Below are 12885 nucleotides of genomic sequence, written 5' to 3'. Positions count from 1 at the left end.
ATTATATATATGTATGTATATATATATATATATATATATATATATATATATATATATATATATATAAAAATAAAATATATATGAACCAGAAAAAATTACTTTAAAAAAGAAATGCCATTTAAAATGACAAAAAATTTATCAAGTTCTTGGGCATTGCACTATCAAAAAAATAGAACCTATTTAACATAGAACCTATATAATGACAAAATAAAATAATGTTAACAGAAATAAAGAATTAAAGAATTGGAACAATATCTAATATTCAAGTCTGGATAGAGTAATATAGCATAAGTGACAAAGCAATTCCAATTAATAGAAATCTATAATTCAATACTGAACCAAAAATCCAGGTTCTTACTTCATAGCATTAGATAAAACAATTGAAAATTTTATATGGAAGAATAAATATATAAGAACATCAAGGATTTTTTCAAAAGGAGGAAGAGAACTTTACAAGATCTTAAAATATACTATAAAATGAATCAATTAGAAGGATGGAGAGGAAACAACTATATATGGGAGAGAGCAAGAAGGAGAAAGAAAAATTCCTTTCTCCCCCTGTTACTCTGTAATTAATTTCCTCTTATTGATTTGTCAGGAGCTCTTCCACTACCAGATAGGCCTACCATTGGACTAAGAAACTCTCAACTGGCCTAATATTTCCTATGCAGGCCCAGAGTTACATAGGATTCTTATGGCCAATTACAAGTCTGTTGTTCCCTATATGCCCATCATTTCTTTCTTTTTTTTTTATTTCTAGTGACCAAAGCAATTCATTCTTATAAAATTGACTAAGAACTTATTAAATGTTTCTTATTGATTGTTTTAAAAGAAATCTGGGATTTCTTTGATTATCTTAATAAAATAAAGATTTCTATACAACAAAAAAATCATACAAAATAAAGAAGAAATAAGATAACAAAAAAATCTTTAAAATAAATATTTCTAGTAAAAATCTGACACTTAAAATCTACAAAAAATTAATGCAGTAATCATTCCCCAATGAATAAACAGTGAAATAATATGAATAAATAATTATTTGAAGAAACAAATAATTAATAACCAAATAAAACTTGTTCAAACATTTTAATAACCAAATAAATACAGATTAAAACAACTAAGACACTGCCATTCACCCAATAAACTGAAAAGATTGCTAGAAGTTAATGCTGGTAAGGCTGGGAAGAGACAGGCACATATTCAGAGCTGATGGAACTATGAAATGTGGTGACTTTTTTGGAAAGTGGTTTGGCAAACTCTAAAAGCTATAAAATTATTCATGGCTTTGCATGTGGTGATCCCACTGCTAGAATTATGCCCTAAGGATTGCTGAAAGAGAAAATAGCTATCTGTACAAAAAAATTACAAAAATTAATTGCTTCAAGACAACTGAATAAAATGTTTTATTAATCATACTCCCCCAAATGATAAAAACAACTGAATAAACAACTAAAGATACTCTCAGTGATTGAGGGATGACTGAACAAATTGGGTAATGTGAATATAATGGAAGAGTATCATGCTATAAAATTACAGATAAGAAGAATATAAAGAAATAGGGATGGATATATAAAGTGATGCAGATTTAAAAAAAAAAAAAGACTTAGGACACAGTTGTGCATGTTGAATATGGTAAATCTATGTAAAATAAAAGTAAAAGAAATCCAGGGTGATAAGAGAGAAAGTATACAAAAGGTAAAAGAAATTAGAAAGAGCAAATAGTTAATATTTATTACTTTGATAAAGTTAACATGCATTTTTTAAAACAATTTTTGTTCTAGCAGGATGTAATCAACATAGTATCACCTGCAATCAGAAATACCTAGAAGATCTCAGTACATGCAGAAAATCCCTTTTTTCATTTGGATCTTGTATAAAAGATTATCTATGACAGAGTAACAAATACCTTTAGTGAACAAACACCTCCTTGTTTTATGATTCATTCCATATGCAGTAATCTAAGTTCTCTGTTGTTTCATCATCCAAAGAATCTTGTATGATTTAGACATACATGAGATAGACCTTGTTGGAGGAGAAAGACCTTTGAGGAATATTCTAAATTCAAACAGTCTACCTTCCTGCACAAAAGGGAAAAATCTACTCATTTTGTTGGCACATGTACTTAGTCAACTTTGGAAACTGATTAAGAAGTTATAAAACCTGAAGAAGCAGATGAGGTCAAACTGGAAGAAATCAATGATGCATTGGAGCTGATTGTTAAGTTTAAAGTATGAATTTTTACATCTCAAAATTAAGCAATACTACAAATCAGGTCTCGATTTATTGTTTTGTTTTTCTAAGTTTTAGAAAGTGATAGAGAAAATTTTAATGATGTAGGTTAAATTTAAAAATGTTTTTTTTTCTTCAGAGAGCTGGTTATTAAATATTTACCAGCCCACTCCTGGAGCAAGTATATGGAAGAAAGCATGAAATGCCACCAAGATCTGAGGGCACATGAAATTTCTTGAGTTAGAATAAAAATAGCCTGATTATGATTGTTTGATCTAGAGAGTAATTGGTTGGAGAATAATTCCAGAATTGGAAAAAAAAAGTGAACTCTCTTGGGAAAACCCTACTCTGACTAGTTCCAGATGACCTTTTCATGTGGGAGCTACCAAAATAATTAATAGAAAAACCTGCTGAGAAAAACTGAATGACAAACAGGACCCTTCCATCTACAGTTAAGAGGTCACAACAGTCTGATGTAAGGACACTACCAACAGAGAGGAAATAAAAAGGTACAGTTATTTTTGTATATAAATTTGGATTGCATGACCTCACACATGTGGGATGCACTTAAGAGGCAAAAGCAAACTCGGTTCAATAGAAGCGGATGTTCAACAAGTTAGGGACAGAGTTTACCTTAGGTTTCAAAGATGCAGAGTCTGACCTCATCACCAGATTTGTAGAAAACCATTCCACTTATAATCACAGGAAGTCACTGTAAAGTTAAAAGTAGAAAATGTTTTGTTGTGCTGACAAATGGAAAAAATAGTTATTCAAGTCAAGAAATAAGGACATAATCTTCAAGGTCACAGACTTCATTCTCCAAGAGGCACTCTACCATTGAACCAATGGGAAGAGTTGGAGCTATCTATACAACAAAGGATTGATCCAAGTCACAACTAATCCCACACATGGTACCAAATAGCAGTTGTTATTCAGGGCATTTTCATATGGATACACAGAATAACTTTGGACACTTGAATCAAGAAAGAACACTTACACTAGAATAAAATAGGTTTTACTAGCCAAAATTGTCTATTAAAAATATAAGATTTGTGACTAATATAATTCAAAGGAAAGCATTACCAATTCATACTCTATATATGAAAAGTATAAATGCCAATAAACGTTTAATACTGATGTCTACTATATATTTTTGTGGATGTATTGCTATGTGTTATGTGTTATATAGGACCTGTATTTTGGTATGCAAAATTCTCTTTTGTGCTGTGATTATTTACCCTAATGTATTGTGTTGTTACATGAACCACAGCTAAGAACATGCAATATGAAAATCATATATTAGGTACCTCCATGAGTCTTATACAAAACTTAACTGTTTCAGTTATGTTGTCATGTAAAATGCATATTTGTTCATTTTTGTACACTGTTTTGTAGGTCCATAGACATCTCAATGTGCTCCGTGGGATTTGTAGGGACAATCCATTTTTCACTGAAGAGAAGAAATAAGAGCCAAATTTATATATAAAAGTACATTAATGGAGTCAAGTAGATAGAAGAAAAAATTGCCTTGCTCCTTGACTTTAGGGAACAAGTTTTTCTGTCTTTTCTCTATCCACTCATCTACATGGGAAGAAAACCAAACTAGGGAACCCCAAACTTCAGAGTCATTTTGTTCTTATTGGGTAAATAGCCCTTATGTAAGTAATAACTAAATATAGTCTAGCCTTCAGAGATTAAAATCAGGAGGAACAGAATGTTTACCTTATGCCACAGTGAGATTGTAAACAAAGAACCCCAAGTCCAGTAACCAGAAAGTTTATTCCAAAGAGAAGACAGACTTTAGCCTCAGGGTACACTCTCTTACCTAGAAGAGTCTAACCTCTTTGTCCTAAAGAAGTAAACACCTGGGGCTGAGTTTCCTACTAAAAATGAAAGTTCTCCTAGCCAAGATTCTAAGGGAAATGTCACTCTATAAAGAGGGAAAAAAGAATAAGGAGGGTTTTTTTTCCCCCTTCAAGGATTGTGAAACCATGTTTAGTGTTTGTTTTTTCTTAAAAATAAAAATAAAAACTATAATTTTTAAAGATTCTGAAGTTTGAATTAAAAGAGCACAATCAAGCCCACTTTCCTATTGGGAAGCTATGCAAAGGACTGCAACTGAAGACAATATATAGAAATACTGAGAAGCTCCCCAGCCACAAAGAGCTCTGTCTAGTAGTGTCTTCAGAGGCAGAAATGTATATATGTGGAGAAATATGGAGAGGAGAGAATGTTTTTTGTTACTTTTCTTAATAAATATTAAGTGCCTACTATGTGACAATCAATGTACTAAGTGCCTGGGACACCAAAAAAAGTGCCAAAAAGACAGTTCCTGCCTTCAAGAAGCTTACCATCTAATGGGAAGATGATATACAAAGAGGTACATACAATGCAATGGGAAGATGATATACAAACAGATATATACAAAGAAATAGAAAAATGATACACAAACAGATATGTACAATGCAATGGGAAGATGATATACAGATATATACAAGATAAATAGGAAATAATTCATGGAAGGATTAGAATTAGGTAGTAGAATTAAGAGGGGTTGGGGTTACTATGCTACTCTTTAAATTGCTTTGCTTTGAATTAATTATGTCCTACATATAATAATTAAAGATCAATGCACTGTGGTCTCACAGAGTTTCTTTAACAATCAATATCTTTCTCTGCAATTTCTTTACTAAATGGAAGTGCCCTTAGGTGCTATACACATGTACATCATTCTCATAAAGATATTGGAAAGATGATAATTTAGGTCAACATTGTCTTCAATACCTTTTGGGAGGATTAATATTGTCTCTGATTTGTTCCATTAAAAAACAATTCCAGTGCCAGAAAAACCTTATAAAGCAAACTTTCTCAATGCTTTCAAGATTACTTCATCCCTAGCACAGAATTGTTCTGTGTGTAATTGGTCTGGTCCAAGCACTTTTCTCAGCTTCATATTCCTAAATGTCATTTCACTTCTTTGCCTGGTACATTTTAGAACTTAATGTCCAAATATCAAGGTTCCTCTTTCATTGATGATGGAAATTATTATAATTATATGTATAATTATGGAAATGAGAACAATTTTTCCATTTTTAAACATTTCTTGTCCTATCAGTTGCATCTATAAATGTCCTATGACCCATAAAAAAATTAAAGAGATATAGTTTTGGGTTAATTAATCATGTTTATTACTAATAATTGCATATTATTAAAAGAATTGTCATTTGACTCTTAGGCCAAACACAAATCATAGAATCCACTCAAAACTTATATACCCTTGGAAGAATGAGTGTTCCTGAAGGTAAAAAATATTTAACAATTTATAAGAGAATGAATATTATAATAAGAACTTGAGCTATTGTAATGAAGGGCTGGGTTATGTGACTCTGATCATTCAGATGGTATTTTTTTTTGGTCAAAGAGATGTGCCTATATTAATTTCATCTGTCTGGAAAAAGGTAGAACCCACATTTCCCAAAGTTGGGATCCACAAATTCACCTAAGAATACTTTCTGAACAGATCTGAGTTTTCCTCTCAGAATCAGCCCTGCACTTCAAAGTCTGCCTGATTTTTGAATAAAGAAATAAAAAAGCGGAAAACCTTGGCCTGATTCAACAATTAACTATTAAATATACAAGATAAATAATCATTTCTCTAATCTTAAGAAGACAAATTATTTGAGACCCATAACAAGTTTGCTATAGATTTGGTTTTGCTTCCACTGTTTTATTTTGTTTGCTATTGTATGAGGATATACTGTTAATAATCTTCAATTGGAGGGGAAGAGGGGCAGCTAGGTGGCACAGTGGATAGAGCACCAGCCCTGAAGTTAGGAAGATCTAACTTCAAATCTGGCCTTAGATACTTAATACTTCCTAGCTGTGTGACCCTGGACAAGTCACTTAACCCCAATTGCTTTAGCAAAATAAATAAATGATCTTCAACAAGGTCCATAATCATTCAAAAGATAATGGTCTAATAATTCACATAGGAAAAACTCAATGGATTAAAAATGCATATTGTCCAAGCATGCAATTGTATGGGTCGTACATTGATTTATTAAATTAGTACATATAATACATTTAGTACTGGTGTTATAGATGGACAATGAATTAGGATCAAAATTAAATCAGAGGGAAATGAGCTGATTCTATTTAGGAATGCTCCTTACTTTTAGCTATCCCAAGGTGCCTATTTTACTGACTTATCTTTTCAGCTCAATATGTCTACAAAAGATGCTATATGGTTACAAATCATGGAACACTATAATTTCCTAAGAAATAAAGTTTCAAGTCATTCAGCGGATAATGAAGAGACACATATGAGAAGTACAAATATGTTTCAGCATATTTTCAATGGCAACTTATAACTATGAAGTGGTATAACATTAAGGAAAATGAGTTGGGCCAGCCATATGACAAAAACAAGAGAGCAGATGGACAGTCTGAGTGCTCCAATAGTACCAAAGAAATAGAAAAAGACCTAGAGGTAATGTTCAGCACTTTGGAAGGTTCCCCTGTAGAAAGTCCTTGGATCAACAGGGACAAAGATCATACAGATTGAGAAAGCATTTGGGCTGGTGAAGGGCATGTTCACATCAATAAATTGTAGATCCATTGGTAGAAAAATGCTTTAAATAACAGAATTTGCAAGTTTATCACTTTTTTTAATTTTGTAATTATGTTTAAATACTCTTTACAGTTACTGTTTAGAATAAAAATAGAAATACATTTCAGAGTAGAAGGGGCATTTAAAAACAAATGATCCCCCAAATTCCACATTCCCTTGACCAGATGCTCAATGTCCTGCAAGTATAAATCTGACGACTCCATAGCACTCTTTAGGAGCCACAATTTTTTGGAAAAGTCAGCTCGGGCAAAGGCTAGTCAGTGGAGGCAGAAAAGATCAAAGAATAACCCATAATTAGCTCTTCTGGTCTACCAGGTGGTCCTGAAAGAGATGCTCGTAGCTATGGTAGCAAGGTCTTCCTTCTTTCCCCATTCTTCCTGTCTCTCCCCTTCTCTCCCCCCATTTCTCCTCCTCCTTCTCCCACTGCCAATTCTAGCCTTAAAATATACAACAGGTCAGTTTCAGGTGTGTGTGTGTGGAGGGAGGGGAACTTCTCCTACTAGGCTGACCCCATAGGCAGCAACATGATCAGCACTTAGCCAGAGCATTTGTAGAAAATGCTCTCTGGCCCCCAGGTGTCTCCATGGCAGCTCCCTGTAGAAATGTTGTTGAAACGACTGGAAATGTGAGCTGTACCAAATATCTCCAATTTCCACAGGGAGGAGAAAGCCCCAGGGCCTCCTGGCTGTGTTTTTCTGCATGGAAGGGGCCATCACCTGTTTTGACACTATTACTCATGTTTAGCTTCAGCAGCAACTACTTTTCACAGCTCAGGAATCAGATGTCATTGACATTTTACAATTGGAGCTTACGACGGAGGAGTGTGGGTCACTAGCCCATTTTGGGGAAAACCATAAGTCCTCATTCATTCATTTAATAAAATTAGGAATCTATATCTTTAATGTACTCACCAAAAAAAAAAAAAAAAAAAAACTCTTCTTATTTGACAAGGAATAATTCTGGATTCCAGAACATCAACTTTTTAAGACACTTTATATATATATATATATATATATATATATATATATATATATATATACACTATATGTATATGTATATATGCATACAAACAACTCAATTATATTGTCATGTAGTATTATAATTTAAAATATTTTAAATATATATTTTTGTATTATATATGATCAATAATTTAAGAAGTAATATGGTTGATATTCAATGAGATTCACAATCTTTCTTCCTTCTCACCTTTCTTTTTCTTTTTCCCTTTATACTCTAAACTATACAAATCTTCTTTCCTTCCCTTCTTTTCTTCTTTATATTCCTGAATTTTGCTGTTTTCATCTATCATTTACAGAGCACTTGAAGGTTTGCAAAGTATATTATATTTTTGATTCTCACAACAACCCTGGGAAGTAGGTATGCTATTATGACTGCTTCATAGATGAGAAAACCGAAAGCTTTACCCAGGTGACACTTCTATTAAATATCTGCATCGGGATTTGAATTTGGGTCTTCCTAATTCCAGGTCCAACATTCTATTTACTACAGCTAATTTCACTTCTCCTTCCTATATCAAAGTAGTGTTGTGAGGATCATATGAGACAATCAATAGAAAGGTTGTAAAATGTCCAGAGTGCTATAGAAATATTTTAAAAAGCTAATAAATCAATAAAAAGAAAATAAAAAGAAAACTGGGGCTTCAGTTTTACTGAGGTGGTTAAGTCAAGCAATTTCCTGTAGAAATTTTACTCTATAACTTCCAAAGCCTTCTGGATTTGCAGTTTTTGTATAAGGTTTGGCCAGGAAAGTGATGTAATGGATAGAGAGGCCAGTCTAAGGGTTGGGAATAGAGAGGTTCAAGTCTTGCCTATGATACTGACTGCATGAACATGGAAAGTACTCAGACTCCTAAGTCTATTAATAGTAGAAGGATTGGTAGTCTTGCATCAGCAAAAAGCATTTCCATTTTGGAAGGAACATATATGAAGAAATCATAGGTTTATTTTTTTTTAATTTTCAATAATATTTTATTTTTCTAAATATATATAAAGATAATTTTCAACATTTTTGTAAGACTTTGTGTCCCACTTTTTCTTCCTCCCTTCCTTAACTTTCCCTCCCCAAGACAGCAAGAAATCTGATATAAGTTTAATATGTACAATTCTTTTAAATATATTTCCATATTTGTCATGTTGTACCAAAAAAACTCGGACCAAAAGTGAAAAAACATGAGAAAGAAAGAAAGAAACAACAACAAAGTGAAAATACTATGCTTCAATCCATACTCAGTCTCCATAATTCTCTCTCTAGATGCAGATGTCATAGAAATCATAGATTTAGCCCAAAATGCACATATACAAATATCATATTTGTGTTGTGGTATAGGTGAGAGGGAGGGAAGGAAAGAGGGAAAGAGAAAGGGAAATGCAAGGAATGAGAAAGCAGATGGGAAAAAAAGGAGGAAGGAAGAGAGAGGGGGAGGAAGAGTGGGAGGAAAGTATATAAGATAAAGGAGATATAATAGTAAGATAACTAAACTGATATATGCTCTACCATTGAGTGTGGGGTCTTGATCAAGTGTGGTAACTTCTCAAAATCTTGTTTTCTTTATCTCTAAAAAATGAAAACTAAATCAGAGATGTCAAACATGAAGCCTAAAGCCCTCAACATTCCCTAGCTCAGCCTGATGCAGATCAAAGTATAATTGGGACATATTTTTCAAAATTAAAAATTGCAACATAGATAATGCTAAGATGTGATTTCTAAGTCAATATTTGGCTCACAGAGATGATTCTGTATGATTTAATTCCCCTTGTTTCTATTTGAGTTTGCCATCAAGAAAACTTCCCAGAGTGGACAAAAAGCACATCATTCACTGATATGTGATATAGCTTTATGTCAGATCCTATAGAGGTATGAGAGTACAGCTCAGAGGGAAACCTATTCTAGGAAATTGATTGTACCACATGAATTGAAGCCATATCTCATACCAAAAGAAAATTCCTTGATCATTTTTTTAAAATGGAAACATCTCTTATTTTGACATGATCTACCCCACTGTACATACTCCTTTCAACAATGCAAATCATAGCTCTGATTCTCCTTGGTGACAAGAATCAAATAAATCTGCACAGAGAATCCACATAACATGCTGGGGGCTATCCTTTAGATTCCTTTATGTTAGGTATGTGTCAGTGGAGCACACAAGCGCTTATTGATTGGTCCTTGCTTTCTCTTTGTCGCTAAAATCTAAAGTATTCAAGTTTAAATCTGAAGCATTTTCAAGTTGCATATATTTTTTAAAGATCAGATAGCTGTACATGTGTATGTGTGTGTAGAATATATGGTAACCTCATCCATCAAGAAAATGGCAGAGTCTCACTGACAGTTTACATTGGTCATTATTATGAATCACTGATCAATACATATATGTATCTCCCTCAAGTCCAGAGCAAACATAGAGTGTATATTGTTCACCATTTTCTAATCAGAAGAGTCAATTCTAGCCCCCTACAGGTATGCTAATGTTTCCTCAGCTAGACACTCACAGAGAGACGCCTTTAGAAGAACACAGCTTCAGGCAACATTTTTACTTTATAGCTGTCTGTAATCGGCATATATCCTTCTTGCCAGGGATTTCCTGTAATAAATACTTTTGTCATCTTGACTAAGGAAGCTGTTGACCTGAAACACCTTGTGCTGAAATATTGCCTTTGCTGACATTCTCAGTAGCAAGCTGCTCCCGTGGTTTGGCTTTGTTTGGAGGTGTATTTTTGCAGGAGAAAGGGAAAGGTGAGGGAAGGGTATATATTGGGTAACCAGAAAATTGGGATAGTGATTGGTTCCAATGGAAAGATTTTGGTTTTGTCACTTGTTACTGAAATTTAAAGAAGATGGAGCAGCTAAGTGGTGCAGTGGATAAAGCACCAACTCTGAAGTCAGGAAGACCTGAGTTCAAGTGCAACCTCAGATCCTTAATACTTCCTAGGTATGTGACACTGGGCAAGTCACTCAACCCCAATTGCCTCAGCAGAAAAAAAAAAAGAAATGATGATGAAATTTTAAAAAGATAGTACAAGAAAAACTGTTTCTATTAAGGGACAACAAGTGGTTTAATTAAATTTAAATGATCACCATCATAATAGCTTATATTTATATAATAATAACTACTGCTTGAAGATTTTCAGAGCACTTTATCTCATTTCATCCTTAACAAAATTCCTGGGAGGTAGATGCTATTAATTTCCTTTTTTTTTTAATTTCCTGGATCTATTTTTTTTTTTTTGGTTATACTTAGTTCTTGGTCAGGAATTTCCCCTAGTATCACAGATCAGCACCTATTCTGCAAATAATGTTCTTAGCTAGTTGTCTGACTCACTGAGAAGTTAAGAGACTTACTGGCCATCATACATCCAAACTGTGTCACAGGCAGGATTTAACCTGGCTCTTTCTAACTCAAACTCCAGTTCTCTACCTACTACACCACATTGTCTCTCATTCCTATTTTTCAAATGAGAAAACTAAGGCTCCAAAGGGATTAAGTAACTTTCTCTATATTATGCAGTTAATATATATGGCAGATTTGTGTCCAAGACTTCTTGACTCTGAGACCAGCTCATGATCAATACATTTTTATCAAAGTTTAACATAGGGAGAGATGATAAATACAATAGAACATAGATAATGCTAATATATGGTTTTCTAAATCAATAGATGTGACCGCAGGGATCCTTCTGCATAGCTTAATTATTCTATTTCTATTTTATTTTATTCTATTCTATAGAACAACATAGCTTTATGTTTGACATCACTGTTCCACAGGACAGGAAGTACTATAAGACATTTTTCCTGCCAATAGAATTTATAATTGAGTTGGGGAGAAGTGAGACACATGGGGGGGGGAGGGGAAATAGCAAAAAGAAAAAGAAAAAAGAAAAAAAATACCAGGCCATGTATAGTAAGCACCAAATAAAAAAGAAAAAAAAAAACCTGAAAAGGAAAAAATTTTTGAAGAAGGAGGAATCAGTGTGGGGTAAATGGAAATCTTTGTTTACTTTGTCTATATATATGTTAGCCAGCTAAATGGTACATGGTTTGGATTAAATGCTAAGCTTGGAGTGCATAAGACTCATCTTTTCAGTTCAAATCTGGCCTAAGATAGTTACTAGTTATTTAGCCTTGGGCAATTCACTTAATCCTATTTGCCTCAGTTTCCTCATCTGTAAATGAGCTGGAGAAAGAAATCGCAAATCCCTCCAGCATTTCTGCCAAGAAAACCCCAAATGGAATCATGAAGAGCTGGACATGACAGAAAATGAATAAACAATAACAACAACAAAAGATGGTGATCAGAACTACAGAAAAAGAACATAGATTGGAATTTGGAGAGCTCAATGGTCAATTAAATGACTGGTAAGCATTTATTAAGTGCCTGCTTAGTGAAGACATTATGCAAAGAGTTGGGATGCAAATACAAAAATGAAACAGCCTCTCCTTCAAGGAGATTACAGTCTGTTGTAGCAAATAATGTGCACAAAGATAAATAATAGATAGTCTGGAGGGAGGAAATTAGGAGAGACCTGACATAGGAGATGGAGCTCAAAATGAGCTATGGAGAAAGCTTGAGATTCAGGTAAACAGAGATAAAGTGATAAATTTGCAAGATAAATATGCAAGTGGAGGGTTGGATTTGAATTCAGGACTTTCTGACTCTAAAACCAGTGCTCTATCCACTGACCCATTTAGCACCTTTGGTATAGAATGTAAAGGTTTTTAAGCTACTACATATAGAATAAAAGCAAAAAAAAAAATGTAATTTAGGAGCAGAAACAAGAGTCAATTTCATAACTGTATTGACAAAGAGAAAGCATCCATTTTTATCTAATCAAGGAGAAAGAGATGGAATTTCAGGAATTGTTAAATTATGGGGAAAGAAATTGCTAACTTCTGTTCGCCACTTCTAAAATGAAATAATAACTCACATTTCTATAGCATTTTCAAGTTTTCAAAGCCACCTGAAGACAATAATACAAGTTTTGTTATCTCCAATCTACAAAGGAGGAAAC

The 12885-nt window shown here is 33.5% G+C and overlaps 1 long non-coding RNA gene across 1 annotated transcript in view; it reads right to left on the bottom strand.

The window, feature by feature from the left end:
• The window catches only part of LOC141558465 (uncharacterized), a 97327-nt gene that overhangs the window by 49309 nt on the left and 35133 nt on the right, over window positions 1-12885 (bottom strand). The window contains exon 4 of the long non-coding RNA XR_012487074.1: window positions 2863-2941. This is a non-coding gene — a long non-coding RNA (uncharacterized LOC141558465). The remainder of the gene's footprint in view (window positions 1-2862; window positions 2942-12885) is intronic.

Source organism: Sminthopsis crassicaudata, chromosome 2 (genome assembly GCF_048593235.1).
Source record: "Sminthopsis crassicaudata isolate SCR6 chromosome 2, ASM4859323v1, whole genome shotgun sequence".
NCBI lineage: Eukaryota > Metazoa > Chordata > Mammalia > Dasyuromorphia > Dasyuridae > Sminthopsis > Sminthopsis crassicaudata.
This window is presented reverse-complemented; position numbering and strand designations above follow the sequence as displayed.